This window comes from Nipponia nippon, unplaced genomic scaffold (genome assembly GCF_047370975.1).
Source record: "Nipponia nippon isolate SJK-2023a ecotype South Korea unplaced genomic scaffold, ASM4737097v1 scaffold_1, whole genome shotgun sequence".
In the NCBI taxonomy this organism is placed as follows: domain Eukaryota; kingdom Metazoa; phylum Chordata; class Aves; order Pelecaniformes; family Threskiornithidae; genus Nipponia; species Nipponia nippon.
In genome coordinates this window covers 18,388,817-18,406,592 of record NW_028262290.1, presented here as the reverse complement: position 1 = coordinate 18,406,592, position 17,776 = coordinate 18,388,817, and the positions used below count along the sequence as shown (strand labels likewise).

The 17,776-nt window shown below is 42.0% G+C and overlaps 1 pseudogene; it reads right to left on the bottom strand.

Moving 5' to 3' along the window:
- Positions 1-14,469: 14,469 nt before the first annotated feature.
- On the bottom strand, positions 14,470-16,105 carry LOC148057252 (uncharacterized; annotated as a pseudogene).
- Between the last annotated feature and the right edge of the window lie 1,671 nt (positions 16,106-17,776).

The window sequence follows — 17,776 nt, the reverse complement described above, 5'->3', positions numbered from 1 at the left end:
GCCCAGAACTGAACACAGTATTCGAGGTGCAGCCTCACCAGGGCCGAGTACAAAGGGACGATCACTTCTCTATTCCTGCTGGCCACACTATTTCTGATACAGGCCAGGATGCTATTGGCCTTCTTGGCCACCTGGGCACACTGCCTGCTCATATTCAGCCAGCTGTTGGCCAACACCCACAGGTCCTTTTCCACCGGGCAGCTCTCCAGCCACTCTTTCCCAGGCCTGTAGTGTTGCATGGGATTGTTATGACCCAAGTGCAGGACCTGGCACTTAGCCTTGTTGAACCTCTTGCAATTGGCCTCAGCCCATCGATCCAGCCTGTCCAGAACCCTCTGTAGAGTCTTTCTACCCTCCAGCAGATCAACACTCCCACCCAACTTGGTGTCGTCTGCAAACTTACTGAGGGTGCACTCAGTCCCCTCATCCAGATCATTGATAAAGATATTGAACAGAACTGCCCCTAACCCTGAGCCCTGGGGAACACCACTTATGACCGTCTGCCAAGTGGATTTAACTCCATTTACCACAACTTTTTGGGCCCAGCCGTCCAGCCAGTTTTTTAGCCAGTGAAAAGTATGCCTTGTCCAAGTGACTCGGTTTCAAAATCCATTACCTCTCTTACACTGTCTCAAATATCACTTATCATGATTTTGCCAAAAGTTTCATAGATTGCATTCCATATAATAGACAAACAACTTTTATTTATTTGGTGCAAGTTCAGAATATAACTTTGCCTTAATGGTAATAAAATGACATCTTAATAACTACTTGCTTTTAACACAGACTTTTCACTCCATTTGTGCTGTTTCCGTTGTTCATAATATATATGTAAGATATTCATATTGCTTAGTAGAAGGGAGAAATAGTTAAGGAACACATCACAGTTTCATTGAATTAATGCCAGAAGGAATCATTGTGTAGTGTGAACTACTTTTTTTTTTTCCCCTAGTTAATCTGTATGAAGCCCAATTACTTGTAACGTCTTTTGGTTTTTCTTTTTTTTTCCCCTGAGGAGTCATATAAGGAAACTTCAAAGATGCTAACTTTACCTGATGACTGATCTCTCAGTCTCCTTGTATGGTGAATGGAAGGATTTCAAACTCTCAAATGCTCTGAGGGAATATAGAGACATTAGCTTTCCTGCGTTAAAGATGGCATTTGCCAATACAATGAATAGTTTTCATTGCTGTATGATGAAGACAAGGAGAGTTGTCCTTGCTAGCTTCTTTCCCCAATGACAACCATGTACGTATAAAAGCCATTTGTGTGTGCATGGGTGTGAACTATCTCTCTGAAACCTGCAAAAAATGTTGGGCATTAGAATTACAATGCAGTGGTGGAAGGTCATTTATATTCTTGGCCTCTAAAATAAGTCATAGAAACTTACGAAATTACTGAAAGAAAACGTAAAACTGTGGCTAATGTACAGATCAAGGCAGGGATAGTTCAAGGAGACCATTTTTAAAAAGTAAATAAAACTGGGATGTAATTTAGGAAAAGATCTCCTTGTTTGTGGAGAAATTACCTAAGGAAGTTTCCACTTTTCTTGGGTATGTGATGCAAAGAAACAACACAAGAGGAAAGATATTGATATAAACTAAACCAAGCATGATATTCTCAAGCAACATAAAGGCTATAGGCAGTCCATTTTCCTGCCTCTTAAAAAGAAAAGCTATTTAAAATTAACTTAGTTTTGGAACATCTTGACCACTTAAGAAGCTAATGATATTGCTTATCTACAGCTTTGTCTCCTAGTGACTGCTTGCTATCTCTTCCTCTATTACTTTATGTTTCATCTTTTTATTATTTACTTTATTCTGAACTTTTGTACTTTCTTGTATTTTCATTTCTCCATTCTGTGTCACACTGCATCAGAGACCAAAAGGTATATTCTGCTTCAAGTCACGTTATCTGTGGGATCTATTGATTTCCATATGTTCAGGATCTTCCAAATTTTATTTGATTTGATTTTACTTGATTATATGATCTGTAATTGATTCTTTATTAATATTATTATATGTATTTCTTAAAAGACTGTGTAGTATAGATTTTTGAAGTGTGGCTTAATACATGTTTGTTTTTCTCCTGTGTTTGTGTGGTACCTGGCACAATGACCGGCTCCTGAGTAAGGTAATGACATAAGGTAATAAATAATATTGCTATTATTAATAATATATTAATAATAAATAATATATGAAATTTCTATTGAGTATGTAATTATATAATTAACAATTGATTATTAATAAAATGCCTATGTATACCTGGATATATGGGGAGAGACAGAGAATTATAGTTGCATCTTCATTTTTTAACTAATGAAAGTGAAGACTGGGAAGGTCCTTTTTCCTTCTGCCACAAGCAACATAAAAGAAATAAATTGTAAAATCCATGATTGACACCTATGCACCAAAAATGAGCATGTCTAATTCATAAAATTAAATTGCAGCATTTATAGTGTTAGCATTTTACCCAGCGAATATAATGAAAGTGAAATTAGCTCCTGTTCCACAAGTCCATTTACCAACTACAAAATCATGTGAACAGAAAGACTTCATAACAGTCTCTCATTCCGTGACACAAGTCGTTAAACTGGGATCATCTGGCTGGTGCTGAAGGAGACACACAGAGTCCACACTGAAGACCAGTTCATTTCCTAGCAAATATATTCTTTAAGAAGTGAAGAAGCTCTCTCTCCTATCATAATATTGGGAACATTTGTCTCTTCCAGATGCACTAGAAAGGTAACTAAACTCCATGAGCTAGGCAATACTTCCCAGACCTCACTTTTTGGCATCCTGAAATAGATCTGCACAGAATGAATTCCACTGGGAGAAATTAGAGCATAAATTACTTTTGCCTTGGACTTTTGACAAAATCACCATTGTCTGAAAAGAGAGATAATTATTTATAATGACACATATATATAACATACATGTATAAACATATATGTATGTATGTAAAATATACCTAGTATATGTTAGGTGTGCATATGTTCATACATACATAAATGACAATAAATCAGTCTTAAAATTCATAAACTGTGTTCACTGTGACTTTCTATATAGGCTATTGCAAGTACTGCCATATTGAAGCCTAAGGAGAAGGTTCATCTATATTTTTCCCTTTGTCAGTTTTTAATAGATCTAATTGCCTAATTATCTGCTCCAGTGCAATGGTGGAGTGTTGTAACATTTCTTTTCTCCCCCAGGGAACGTGCACAGTCTCTGGGAAGTTGCCATCTGCTTCTATTTAGAATACTGGTGAAACACTGATTTAAGCACTGAGGGTTGCCAACTTTGTCTGTCACTAAGCTTCATTCAGAAAGGACTGACCATTTTATTATTCTGATTTCTGTTACATGTTGTAAAGAACATCCTGGTAGGAAGACCAGTTTATCATGAGAAATGAAAAGATGTATTTGTTACTGAAAATGACCATGATACTGACAACCTCACTGCAGGTAGAAAGCAGCTAAAGTCAGACATTTTAAAATTATTATTTTCACTTTAATATCCTGGTTTGATCCGTTTATAAAACATATGTTCTGAATTGTTTCAATGATCATGCGCCGCAGACATTAAAAAACCAAACCAAAACAAAACAAAGCACCACTCCCTGGAAAGTAAACATTTCTGGTCTATTTACAGTGTGCAGTTCAAATTCGTTCAGTAGCTCACCTCAATTACTGCTTGTAAAATGTAGAGGAACTTGAGTGCTCTAACAGCCCATATGATTTGATGATTATTACATGGTGCAACTGAAACCAGTGTTAGTGTAACCAACCTGCTCGTGCTTCTCCCAAGAGATTTCACTTCCATTGTCTTGGTCTGGGTAATTTTCAGACATGGAACTGGTGTACCTGTAATATATTTTCTAAAAGATTAGCAGTAGAAATAATGAGAAACATTTTCTCCGAAGACCTATCTGTCCATGCAGTCAATCAGAATAAATGTAGGTACTGGCTGAAATTTTTCCAGTGTTCTCCACAGTGAGTTTGGAGACTAGTCAAATGCCAGGCCCTGCACCATCTAGCATTTTTGTAACGTGACATAACAGCTAGTAACATTTAGAGAAAAATCAGGCAATCTTTGACTGAGTTGGTAGTTATAGTAAAGAAAAGTTTGCCTGAATTAAGGTCATATTTATAAGCTAGAGATCTGTAAGGTAAGTCTCCGACTTTCTAGTTAAGATTTTAGGCCATATAGGCAGCTTTTGCAGCATAAATTCTAACTGCTAGTTTCCCCTCTTATTTTTAATTCATTGAAGCAGCTATATTCCTGACCTTTGCATGTCACTGGGATGCTTCCACATCCAATGTCAAAGCAGAGCCCCAAGCCTTGTCTTTTTCTTTTATGACCTCTACATAACAACTGAGGTAAATTTGAGAAGTACCATGCTACTTCATTTAGTTAGGGATACGTTTATGAAGTAAGCCGTAACATTTTGTGGGAAACATTGTCTTAATTTTGTATAACTTAGATACCAAGGTAATAGGCATAACAGACCATACACATACAAAAAGTTGACCATCCTGCTATATCACATGTTCACACAGCTTCCCTAAAAGTGAAAATAAAAACTGCTACAAGAAAGAAAATTCAGTGCCTAGGGGGAATTGCTTTATACTAGCTTCTAATATGAATTCCATGCCAGCAGATTACTTTTGTTTTAGTTATTTCCAAAACTTATGTGGAAGTGACTAACTGTATAATCATGTAATCAAGCTTTCATCATAAAGCAGGAGTCGATGTTATGATGGCAAAACATTGTCAGATTATCTTTCTTCAAATCCGAGAATCACAGAATCATAGAGTCATTTAGGTTGGAAAAAACATTTAAGATCATCAAGTCCAACCAGTAACCGACTGCTGCCAAGTCCACCACTAAACCATGTCCCCAAGCACCACATCTACACATCTTTTAAATACGTGCAGGGATGGGGACTCAATCACTTCCCTGGGCAGCATGTTCCAATGCTTGACAACCCTTTTGGTGAAGAAATTTTACCTAATATCCAATCTAAATCTCCCCTGGTGTAACGTGAGACCATTTCCTCTTGTCCTATTGCTTGCTACTTTGGAGAAGAGACCAACACCCACCTCACCACAACCTCCTTTCAGGTAGTTGTAGAGAGTGATAAGGCTCCCCTAAGCCTCCTTTACTCCAGGCTAAACAAACCCAGCTCCCTCAGCCGCTCCTCATAAGACTTGTGCTCTAGACACTTCACCAGCTTCACTGCCCTTCTTTGACATGATCCAGCACCTCAAAGTCTTTCTTGTAGTGAGAGGCCCAAAACTGAACAGAGTATTCAAGCTTCAGCCTCACCCATGCTGAAGACAAGGGAAAATCACTTCCCTGGTCCTGCTGGCCACGCTATTTCTGATACAACCCAGGACACTATTGGCCTTCTTGGGCACACTGCCTGCTCATATTCAGCCAGCTGTCAACCAACACCCAGAGGTCCTATTCCGCCGGGCAGCTATCCAGCCACTCTTCCCCAAGCCTGTAGTGTTGCATGGGATTGTTATGACCCAATTGCAGGAACTGGCATTTTGCCTTGTTGAACCTTATACAATTGGCCCTGGCCTATCGATCCAGCCTGTCCAGATCTCTCTGTAAAGCCTTCCTACCCTCCAGCAGGTCAAGATTCCCACACAAGTTGGGTGGTGTCTGCAAATGTAGTGAGGGTGCACTCAATCCTCTTGTCACCGATAAAGATAATAAACAGGACTGGCCCCAGTACTAAGCCCTGGGGAACACCACTTGCGACCGGTCGCCAACTGGATTTGACTCCATTCACCACAACTCTTTAGGCCCAGCCATCCAGCCAATTTTTTACCCAGCAAAGAGTACACCCTTCCAGGTTATAAGCAGCCAGTTTCTCCAGGAGAATGCCATGGGAAACAGTGTCAAAAGCTCTACTAAAGTCTAGGTAGACAACATCCACAGCCTTTCCGTCATCCACTAAGTGGGTCACCCTCTCAAAGAAGGAGATCAGGTTAGTCAAGCAGGACCTGCCTTTCATAAACCCATGCTGACTGGGCATGATCGCGTGATGGCACTCAGGATGATCTACTCCATAACCTTCCCCAGCACTGAGGTCAGGCTGAGAGGCCTGTAGTTCCCCAGATTCTCCTTCTGGCCCCTCTTGTAGATGGGCATCACATTTGTTTAATCTCCAGTCGACCGGGTCCTTCCCAGTTAGCCAGGACTGCTGATAGATGATGGACAGTGGCTTAGTGAGCACTTCTGCCAGCTCCCTCAGTACCCTTGGGTGGATTGCATCCAGCCCCATAGACTTGTGTGTGTCTAAGTGGTGTAACAGGCGGCTAACCATTTCCCCTTGGATTATGGGGGCTTCATTGTGTTCCCTGTCTTCCAGCTCAGCAGGCTGGGTACCTGGAGAACAACTGGTCTGAAGTGCTTATATATGTATATATATATACACATACACACTTAAAAATAACTTGAAAAGAGGTCACCTAACAGATCTTTCAGTACAAAATTTATGGGTTAAAGTATGTCAAAAGATTAAAGTCATAATTTCACTATGCAAATCAAGAAGTAGGAAAGGTTTGAGTTTTGACCCTTCTCCAGTTATATTTTTTCCTTGCAACAGAATCAAAAAATATTTACCCAAAAGATAAGTGATGATTGAGACTTACATTATGAATTTAAGCAAGTCTGCATTAATCCCAATATTTTGTATAAAGGAATATATTTCAAAACCTAAGCTCCCATCTTTACTTCCACTTTAGCCATAATGCAACATAAATATCCAAGATTGGCATTCCTTGCTCCTTTTTTGGAGTCAAAGAATCAAGCCATCAATTGCTTATAATTCCATACTTTTTGGAGTTGGAATTTATAAGGACAGATATCATTGTTACTGAGCTAGGGCAATTTTCAGACTTTTGAGGAGTAAGGCTTTGCTTTCAATTTACTAATGTTCGTCATATATAGCAATGATGAGTGTTAGCACTGGAGAAAAGGAGGAAAAAAATTCCAGACAAGCTTTTCCAACCACATCAGGACAGATACAGAGATTTAAGTGTCTATCTTGCCGTGAGCAAACAAGCAGGTAAAGCTTTTACACCCTTCTCTTCATAATAGACATGTTGTGAGGTTCCCATGTTTCTGACACAAGGCATATGTACCTTGGGGAATGTTTCAGAGACATTATTTATACTGCAGCTTTTTCAAAGAATAAATTAACATTTCACTTATTATTATTATTTCTCTGGCTTACAGTGTGAGCACTAAGTTCACTGTAAAGCAGGCATTAATAATCATGCTAGTATAAAATTATTGGTATAAATAAATAAATAAATTTTTAGATACTTGTCTGAAAATCGTAATAGAAGCCTCGGTTAATTAATCAAAATCAAAAACAATAAGGGAAATAATGCAGTCAGATCCATAATTACAGACAGTATAGGGACATGAGAAGAGAGCAGGAGATGTATTATACAGGCACGGCTGTTTCAAATTCTCCTACATTTCTGAGGGTGTTTTTATGTGGATTTATTTCCTTTTTGTTTCATCACATGTGACTGAACTTGCTAAAAAGAAGACTTGCTAAGACTAAGAAGTCAGCTTCTGGTTGGGATACAGCATGTGATCAGGCTGAACTGGCAGGGCACTGATGGACAGCTAATCTGAACCCCCTGCTGTAAAAGAAAATCAGTCAGCAGAGGTCTTAGAGGTCAAATTCACCTGGTAGTTTTGTGCCCAACAACTATAAAAGACATTTTAGACCTTGTGAAGGTTACTGTTCTCTTCTGCCTGTGAACTCTCTCCAGGACTTATCTTCTTTTCAGATCTTTGATCTGTACAACATCTATCTTACAGTTTTTCACTGTATAAAAATTGTAGTAAATAGTTCATAGTGTTGTGAAGTGTTGCCACAACTTATTCATAATGCACTGCTTAGATAATCATGGATTTCCATTCTAACCTGTGAGCAACTGGAAGCCAACGGGACCTCTTCTATGTAAGAGCAAAGAGCAAATTCCTGTCTTGTTCCATAAAGTACAGTGAAACGAACAGTTATTTTATTCACCTCCTCCCGCATCCAACCCCCAAAGCAACAATTCATGATTCCTCCAAACCAGTGGTTTTTAATTTGGTGGTTCACATTGACTTATAAAAGCAAGTTCAGCCATGTGGTTGTTCTGCCAAACTGTGCACAATGCTCCCTACCTATGTCTCTCAGAGAAAATCCTCTTAGAAATTTCTGAATTTCTAAAAAAATAACCAAACAGAGAGGTCATGTGTCTGAGCATTTCTGAAGCATTTTACTCTTCAAAGCTTATTGTAAAGCAGTCAATAAGGACCTTATTTCAGCAAAAATAATTTATGAGTAGACCAGGCTTTCCCTAATTTCAGCCAGATAGTTGAGAACAGGCTATCCATTAAATTATTTAAAGAGGTTTTTAATGTGTTTGTTTCACTGTCTACTTACTTTTCCTGTCTACACTGTTCAACGAATTCCATGATGTACCTGAGCTTTATTACCCACAGGATATTTTATATACATTGGATACTTGTTCTTTGCTGCTGTCCCTGAGAATAAATTTGCCCATCTCCCAAGGTTGTGTTCTTGTAATGATCAGTAATTGACCATAACTGTTTATCACCCTGGACCCTCTGTTATTGTCTTATTCCAGCACTTTCAAGAACGTTGCTATCATGTTGTGCTTTTACTTTTGGGTGCCTCCATTTCACCATCTAGTACTCTGTACCATTTCAGCAAAATTATCAATCTATCTTGAAGTGAATCACACAGTTACTGTTTTGAGTATTTTAGATAAAAATGACTGTGACTTGTGACAGAAAAGTTAAAAAAAACCCTCAAAGTTCTGACAAAATCATCAAATCAGGCAAAAACTGTCCCAGACTTATTGAAAATAAAAAGGCTGGGGGAAGGGGAAGGACAAGGCAGTGTGAGAAAAAAACAAGCTACACTCTAATACGTGTTATTTGGATTAGATAAGCCAGTGGTTTTCATTGAGTTACAGATTTTTTGAAAAGCAGAAATGAAGTTCTTTACCACACCTTGAAAAAAGTGTGCCTATTTTAAAAGACAGAGGTGTGGAGTTTTATGTCACTGAAGTGACTGCAAAAGAGAAATTCTGTCTCTCCAGTCATTTTTCTGAGTACTGACCTGTTCAAGGTATCTTTTTGTGTAAGACGTCTAACCGTTAGGCCTGAAGAACTTCACAGTCAGAAAAGATCTGTTGCTGTCTTCTGAAAAAGACATCGTGACAGCCATGCTCAAATAAAAAATCTTGATCAAGTAGGTCCAGCCTTTCTTTACACAAAATTATAGTGATATTGAAATATTTCAAAATATTGTAATACTGAGATATTTCAAAATACATTTATTCCTAGAATCAAGAGCAGCTGCTGTTTTGCTTCTGAGCTAGTTGAGTCCACAGATATTGAACTTCTCACTAGATTATTTATACATACAAAATACGAGCTAAATCAAAGCTGTTGGAATCTATTTTGTTTTGTTTTGTCACCCCCTACCAACTTAACTACACACAGAGGAGATATATTCAGACATAGATTATGTGGTTCTCTACAACAAAATGGCATAGTCATAGGGTAAAGGGATACAAGTGTATATTCAATGACATGAACATGCTGGGTTGGCATAGACATAGCAGCTGCTGCAACGGTAAAAGGACTGTCTTCTTCCAACCAACTGGCTACTGCTTTCTGAGGCTGTTAGGCCCCATTCACATGGTCCTGTGCAATCAAAGACACAGATCACATTTTGCAATAAAACCATAAATAACTACTGGTGTGACACTGGGATAATTATACACCCTTTTATTTCATTAATTGTAGAAACACATTAGACTTTTTTGTATAACAGGTAGCTGCAACCTGCTACAGAGGCTGTTTATGATAAAGTGGGTCATGTATGAAACAGCATAAGCAAGTCTTCAAAAATAGCTTGACTTAATAAACAAAATTAATTTATAAACCATACTTAGTCATAGACATTTTATTGACTATTGTTTGTCGAAATTTACATATATATGAAAGAGCCAGGGGACTAAGTTAAAAGGGAACAATAAGCAGAAGCAAAGACATTAAAGACACAAAATAAATATGAGAAATATAACTACAACAAGTTGAGACAATTTTGCAACTCTGTTTCCTGACTGGAACAGGATGCCGTGCCATTAGCACTGTCTCCTGCTGAAGTTGCAGAAACAAGACATTCTAAATTCCTCCTTAAATGGAGGGAAATGGATTGGAAAAAAAAAAAAAAATCCCTGATTACATTATACATTTATCTCTTACCTCAAATGACAGACAAATGTCCAACGTTCTGGATCAACTCTAAGTGGCAAGTCAAAGCGTAGCCCATGAAACTTGATTTGTATCTGAAGTTCAGTATGTAAAGGTGTGAGATTCCCAGCCTCATGTCTAAATTATTTCCAAATCCCTGCCTCCTTGTTTCAGCCAAAGGAATATGATGAATACTTTTTATAAAACTAAAAAGAAACATTTATAATTAAATATTAAAATTAATAATAATGTTACTTACCTTTGTAGAAGATAAGAATATATTACTGTAAAAATCGTAATAACGCCCAAAGAATTTTTTCATGAAAAGATTTCTTAGATTAAGAATAAGCATTATTCAAGCTGTTCTGCTTATAAAGTTTGTGGAGATCTTATTTAACATTTTCATTTAGTGAAAGTACAAGCTAATTAACATATCAACATTCTACTGCAGACTGGGATTTTCTGTGATATTTAATACAAACCTCATACTTGAACTTTTCTAATTATTTTAATTAGCTTTGCCTTTTGTCCCACTTCATGTGACAGAGAGTGGAGGATGGTAAAAACAGCCTAACATCCGTACTTTATATCATGAATGTAAATTACAGTGGAAATGCTGATTTACTATTATTACTATTAGCAATAGTAGTTCTAAGACTGAACAGAAAAGGTGGGTGAAGAACTGCAGAACTACAGAAAGGTTTTCATTGGAATTTGTATTTGTGCTGGACAAAAGCAGGAAACAGCAATGAACTGCAAGATGCAAGTTCTCCAGAATGCCAGACATAATACATGGCTCTGTGGTTGGTGTCACTGTCACAGTTCTGGGTTTTTCAATAATGGGATGGCCTACATGGCACCAGGCTTGCTGGCACCAGATAGGATTCACTTTCTCTAAGGGCGAAGACTATCTTTACTCACAAGCAGTACACTTGAAGTCTTATGGAGATGAGCAAGAGGCTCCTGAGGTAATAGGAGCCAAGAGGGAATTAAGGGGTGTTCCTCCAAGAAGGTGACACAGATGACAGCCTAGCTGAAGTGCCTCTACACCAATACATGCAGCATGGACAATAAACAGGAGTTGGAAGCCACTGTGCTGCTAGAAAGTTATGACCTAATTGCCATCACTGAAACTTGGTGGGATGAATCCCATGACTGGAGTTCAGCTATCAAAGGCTACAGGCTGTTCAGAAGGGACAGGTGAGGAAGAAGGGGCGGATGGGTTGCCCTCTACATCAAGAAATGGATGGAGTGTGAAGAGCTGTTCCAGAAGAATAGCCATGAGCAGGTTGAAAGCTTATGGGTAAGAATTAGAGACCAAGGCAACAAAAGGAACTTTGTGGTTGGTGTTTACTACAGGCTGCCTGATCAAGGGGAAACTATTCATGAAGCCTCCTTACTTTAGCTACAGGAGGCGTGCTCTCAGGCTCTTGTCCTGCTGGGGGACTTCAACCACCCTGACACCTGCTGGAAAAGTAGCATGGAGAGCTATAGGCAATCCAGGAATCCTGAGGCAAATGGGTCAGGTGAAGAGTATAGTCAGGACCCTGAATTTTAGGAAAGCAAACTTTCAGCTCTTCAAAGAGTTAATCAACAGGACCCCCTGGGAAATGGCCCTCAGGGACAAGGGAGCAGAACAGAGCTGGCAGGTCTTTAAGGATGTTTTCGACAGAGCACAAGATCTCCCGATCCCCAGGTGCAAGAAATCAGGCAAGGAAGGGAAGAGGTTGGCATGGCTGAGTCATGACCTGTTGGTCAAACTAAAGGGCAAGAAGGAAATGCACAGGCAGTGGAAGCAGGGACAGGTATCTTGGGAAGGGTATAGGCACGCTGCCCGGTTGTGTAGGGATGGGGTCAGGAAGGCCAAGGCGCGGCTGGAGCTGCACCTGGCAAGGGAGGCAAAGAATAAGAAGGGCTTCTATAGGTATGTCAGCCACAAAAGAGAGGTTAAAGAAAGCGTACCGCCTCTGATGAGCAAAAGTGGCAAGCTGGTAACAACAGATGAGGAGAAGGCTGAGGTACTCAACAACTTTTTTGTCTCAGTCTGCACTGGCAGTCTCTCTCCTCACACCTCCTGAGTCAATGGACCATTTGACAGGGATCAAGGGGGCAAAGTTCCTCCCACTGTAAGTGAAGATCAGGTTCGCGATGACCTGAGGAACTTGAACTGAGGAACCATCAGTCCATGGTTCCCGAGGAGATGCATCCCAGAGTCCTGAGGGAACTGGCTGAATGAGTTGCCAAGCCACTCTCCATGACATTCGCAAAGTCATGGCAGTCAGGTGAAGACCCTGGGGACTGGAAAAAGGGAAATATTGCACCCATTTTTTAAAAGGGTAAAAAAGGAGGACCCTGGGAATTATCAACCTGTCAGCCTCACCTCTGTGCCTGGGAAGATCATGGAACAGATCCTCCTAGAAGCTATGCCAAGGCACATGGATGACAGGGAGGTGATTCGAGACAGCCAGCATGGCTTCAACAAGGGCAAGTCCTGCCTGACCAACCTAGTGGCCTTCTATGATAGAGTGACTGCATCAGTGGACAAGGAAAGAGCTAGACATGTCATCTACCTGGACTTCTATAAGGCAGAAGTTCCTCAGGTTATCAGGAACCTGATCTTCACTTACAGTGGGAGGAGCTTTGCCCCCTTGATCTCTGTCAAATGGTCCATTGACTCAGGAGGTGTGAGGAGAGAGACTGCCAGTGCAGACTGAGACAAAAAAGTTGTTGAGTACCTCAGCCTTCTCCTCATCTGTTGTTACCAGCTTGCCACTTTTGCTCATCAGAGGCGGTACGCTTTCTTTAACCTCTCTTTTGTGGCTGACATACCTATAGAAGCCCTTCTTATTCTTTGCCTCCCTTGCCAGGTGCAGCTCCAGCCGCGCCTTGGCCTTCCTGACCCCATCCCTACACAACCGGGCAGCGTGCCTATACCCTTCCCAAGATACCTGTCCCTGCTTCCACTGCCTGTGCATTTCCTTCTTGCCCTTTAGTTTGACCAACAGGTCATGACTCAGCCATGCCAACCTCTTCCCTTCCTTGCCTGATTTCTTGCACCTGGGGATCGGGAGATCTTGTGCTCTGTCGAAAACATCCTTAAAGACCTGCCAGCTCTGTTCTGCTCCCTTGTCCCTGAGGGCCATTTCCCAGGGGGTCCTGTTGATTAACTCTTTGAAGAGCTGAAAGTTTGCTTTCCTAAAATTCAGGGTCCTGACTATACTCTTCACCTGACCCTTACCTCTCCAGACTGTGAACTCTACCAGTGCGTGATCACTGCAGCCAAGGCTGCCTCCAATCCTGACATCACTGATGAGCTTACTTGCGTTGGTGACCACCAGGTCCGGTACTGCATCCGCTGTGGTAGGGCTATCTATTACCTGGCTTAAGAAGTTGTCATCCACGCACTCCAGGAGTCTCCTAGATTGCCGACCCCCTGTCGTGTTACTTTCCCAGCAGATGTCGGGGTGGTTGAAGTCCCCCAGCAGGACAAGAGCCTGTGAGCACAAAGCTTCCTGTAGTTGGAGAAAAAAGGCTTCGTCAACAGGCTCCCCTTGATCAGGCGGCCTGTAGTAGACACCAACTATGAGGTTCCCTTTCTTGCCTTGGTCTCTAATTCTTACCCATAAGCTTTCAGCCTCCTCATGGCTATTCTTCAGGGGCAGTTCTTCACATTTTATCCACTTGTTGATGTAGAGGGAAACGCCTCTGCCCCTCCTACCTCGCCTGTCTCTTCTGAACCGCCTGTAGCCTTTGATAGCTGAACTCCAGTCATGGGATTCGTCCCACCAAGTTTCAGTGATGGCAATTAGGTCATAACTTTCTAGCAGCATGGTAGCTTCCAGCTCCTCCTGTTTGTTGCCCATGCTGCATGCGTTGGTGTAGAGGCACTTCAGCTAGGCTGCCGTCCACGTCCCCTTCTTGGAGGAACACCCCTTGGTTTCCTTGAGGAATTTCTCCGACATTTTGCTGTTGGCTCCTGTTACCTCAAGAGCCCCCTGCTCATGCCCCTAAGACTTCGACTGTGCTGCAGTGTCTCCAGCACACCTCAGATCAACAGGCTGAGGGCACCCTGTCCCCTGCTAGTACCCTGTCCCTCTAACTATGGTGTGCCATCCCACCCCTTATCACAGGCAAACCTGATATTGACCCCCTCCCCCTTCAAATGTAGTTTAAAGCCCTGTCAATGAGCCCCTCGGGCTCCTGAGCAAAGACCCTCTTCCCCCTTTGAGAAAGGTGAATGCTGTTGGATGCCAGCAAGCCTGGTGTCATGTAGGCCATCCCATTGTTGAAAAACCCAAAACCGTGACGATGACACCAGCCATGGAGCCATGTATTGATGGACTGGATCCATTTGTTCCTTTTGATATTCCTGCCCACACCTGGAAGGAGGGAGGAAAAAATAACCTGTGGTCCTGATTCCTTCACCAACTGTCCCAAGGCCCTGAAGTCTCTCTTGATTGCTTTTGGACTACGGGTTGCATCTTCCTCTCCACCTACATGGAAGATCAATAACGGGTAGTAGTCCGAGGGCTCTACCAGGCTGGGAAGTTTCCTGGTGATGTCCTTAACTCAGGCCCCAGGAAGGCAGCAGACTTCCCTTTGAGGAAGGTTTGCCCAGCATATTGGACCCTCTGTCCTCTTCAGAAGGGAGTCACCTATAACTATAGCCCTTCTTTCCTTCCTCGTGGAGGTGGTTGTGATACTATGGGTAGGTCTTTCTTACCTTGGAGACACCTCTGGTGTAGAAGGACTATCATCCACATCCTCCCTTGACTGGCCTTCCACATCCAGAGCCTCATACCTGTTGGACAGAGGCACCTACGAGGGTGTAGTGGGCAAGGAGGGAGTTCGCTTTCCGCGCTGAGCGTGGCCATGCCTCCATTCACTTATTTCCTTTAGGCTGCTGCCTTCAGCCTGGCAGTGGGAGGATACAGGGTCCCCTTGATCCTGAGTATTTCCTATTTCATGCTCCTGTTTCTGTTCCAGGGAGGCAGAGCTTGGCTCCACCAGTCAATCTCTTGCTCAGCCTCCCTGATGCTCCTTAACCTTTCTACTTCCTCTCGTAGCTCTACCACCAAGCTGAGCAGATCATCCACCTGTTCACACCTCACACAGCTGTTCTCACTACTGCCAACTGTTATGAGTGAAAGGCTCTGGCACTCCCTGCAGCCTGAGACCTGGATGGCTGCATGGTTTGTTGGGAGCGCAGTCTGGGTTGCCACATCCATTCTGGTGGTTGTAGAGGACATGGCCTTCTGCCAGGTGGAGACCATTGCTGAGCTCCTTCTGAGAGGGTGATGGCCACCGGCTGAACTTACCTTTTGAGCTGTCAGAGCTTCAGCGCCCTGCCTGCACGCCCTGCCTGCATGCCCTGCCTGCATGAACTGCCGTGCAAACTGCCGCACCATGCCCTGGCTCACATGCCACACCCTGTTTGCCTGTCCTGTTCGTCACGCTCCCTAGGGGCCGTTTAAATCTCCCATGGTTGCTCCTGTCTACGCCCCCCGCCACATCAGCCTCATTTGTAAGGCATGTCTGTGGGTTTCCTGGGCTCCAGGAATCCCCCCCTTAGCCTTGTCGCCTTGCGCTCAGCCACAGAACTTACCATTGCTGCCGCTGTGCTCCTTGACGACTGAGTGTTGCTTATGATTTCACCATGTTTAGATCTCCCATGGTTGCTCCTGGCTACGCCCCCTGCCGTGTCAGCCTTGCTGGCGAGAGCTGGTGGCTCCCAGCAGGTCTCTCGGCATGTTCGCCGGTTTCCTGGGCTCCAGGAATCCCCCCTTAGCCTCATTGCCTCATGCTCAGCCGCAGAACTTACTGTTGCCGCCGCGTGCTCCTTGCCAGCACAGATGATCAGAGGGATGGAACACCTCTCCTGTGAAGAAAGGTTGAGAGAGTTGGGGTTGAGCCTGGAGAAAAGAAGGCTTGGGGGAGACCTTACTGCAGCCTTTCAGTACTTAATGGGGGCTTGTAAGAAAGATAAGGACAAACTTTTTCATACGGCCTGCTGCAATAGGAAAAGGGGTAATGGTTTTAAACTAAAAGAGGGTAGATTCAGACTAGATATAAGGAAGAAATTTTTTATGATGAGGGTGGTGAAACACTGGAACAGGTTGCCCAGAGAGGTGTTAGATGCCCCATCCCTGGAAACATTCAAGGTCGGGTTGGACGGGGCTCTAAGCAACCTGATCTAGTGCAAGATGTCCCTGCTTATTGCAGGGAGGGTTGGACTAGATGACCTTTAAAGGTCCCTTCCAACCCAAACTATTCTATGATTCTATGATTATATAATTTAGAAAGGTACAATAAGCTCTCATACCATTCCACCGATCACAGCCAATAAAGTAATGGAGCTGTGAGCCAATATCCTAAGCAACGGAAACATGCCAGAAAGCAGTCAACAAAGAAGAAATAGATCAAATGAATGGTCTGTGGAAAGGAAGATGGAAAGACAATGAAAATTAGGAAAAGTATAAAAACAAGTGTTCTTATAAGACTTCTGTTTGCACAGGTGCTGAAACAGTCTGCTAGGTAGGACAACTAACTGAGGCTCTATGAAACTACCAGCATGAGGTCTAAGCTGCCCTTTCTGTAGGGCAAGAAATTTCTTCAAGTGAAGAGTCTCTGCAGACTCCAGAGACAGTTCCTGAAATCAAGTTCATCTTTTAACACAAAACATGAAGACTGAGCTAAGCAGAACTACCAAAACACAGAAGACAAAATATTAAAACATAATATAGACAGTGTATGAAAAGAGACACTTCTATTTTTCCAACTTCTTTTCAGGTGTTGCACACTTTCATACTTGTAGATATCTTTATACATATATAAGAGTTCATACTATAAACAGCCTCATATATTCTGAATTCTGCCTTCAGACAATACAGGTCCTGGTTCAGAGGGCAGTAAGAGTAAGCAACCTGATCTAGTTGAAGCTGTCCCTGCTCATTGCAGGTGGGGGGGTGGACTAGATGACCTTTAAAGGTCCCTTCCAATCCAAACTATTCTATGATTCGATGATTCTAAGAAGGTAAACAAACAAGAAAGGAATATGAAAGAAGGACCAGAGACTGATGAAATTTGCACATTTTGAGAATGTATCTGTTGATCATCCTGTCTTCTGATACACTCTCAGAGAAAAGAAAAGCAACTAAATGTTGTCCTACTCTTTTTTATTTAATACTTATAAATGTTTATTAATGATAATGGTCCTTGTTTAACAGTATTTTGCATTTAGTGTGACTCTTCTGGCCCTTCACACATTGAGAGATGCAAGATGCAGACATCATGCTCTCCATTATGGAGGACAAAAAATAAGTAGAGACAAAAGGTTATGACAACCCTGTTATCATTATAAACGGTTATTCTCTGTACTCCAGACTTGAACTTTAGTCTTCTCAGCCCTTCCCTGATGCTACTTCTTTTACTCTAGCTCATACATTTTTGCTCATGTATAATTTTC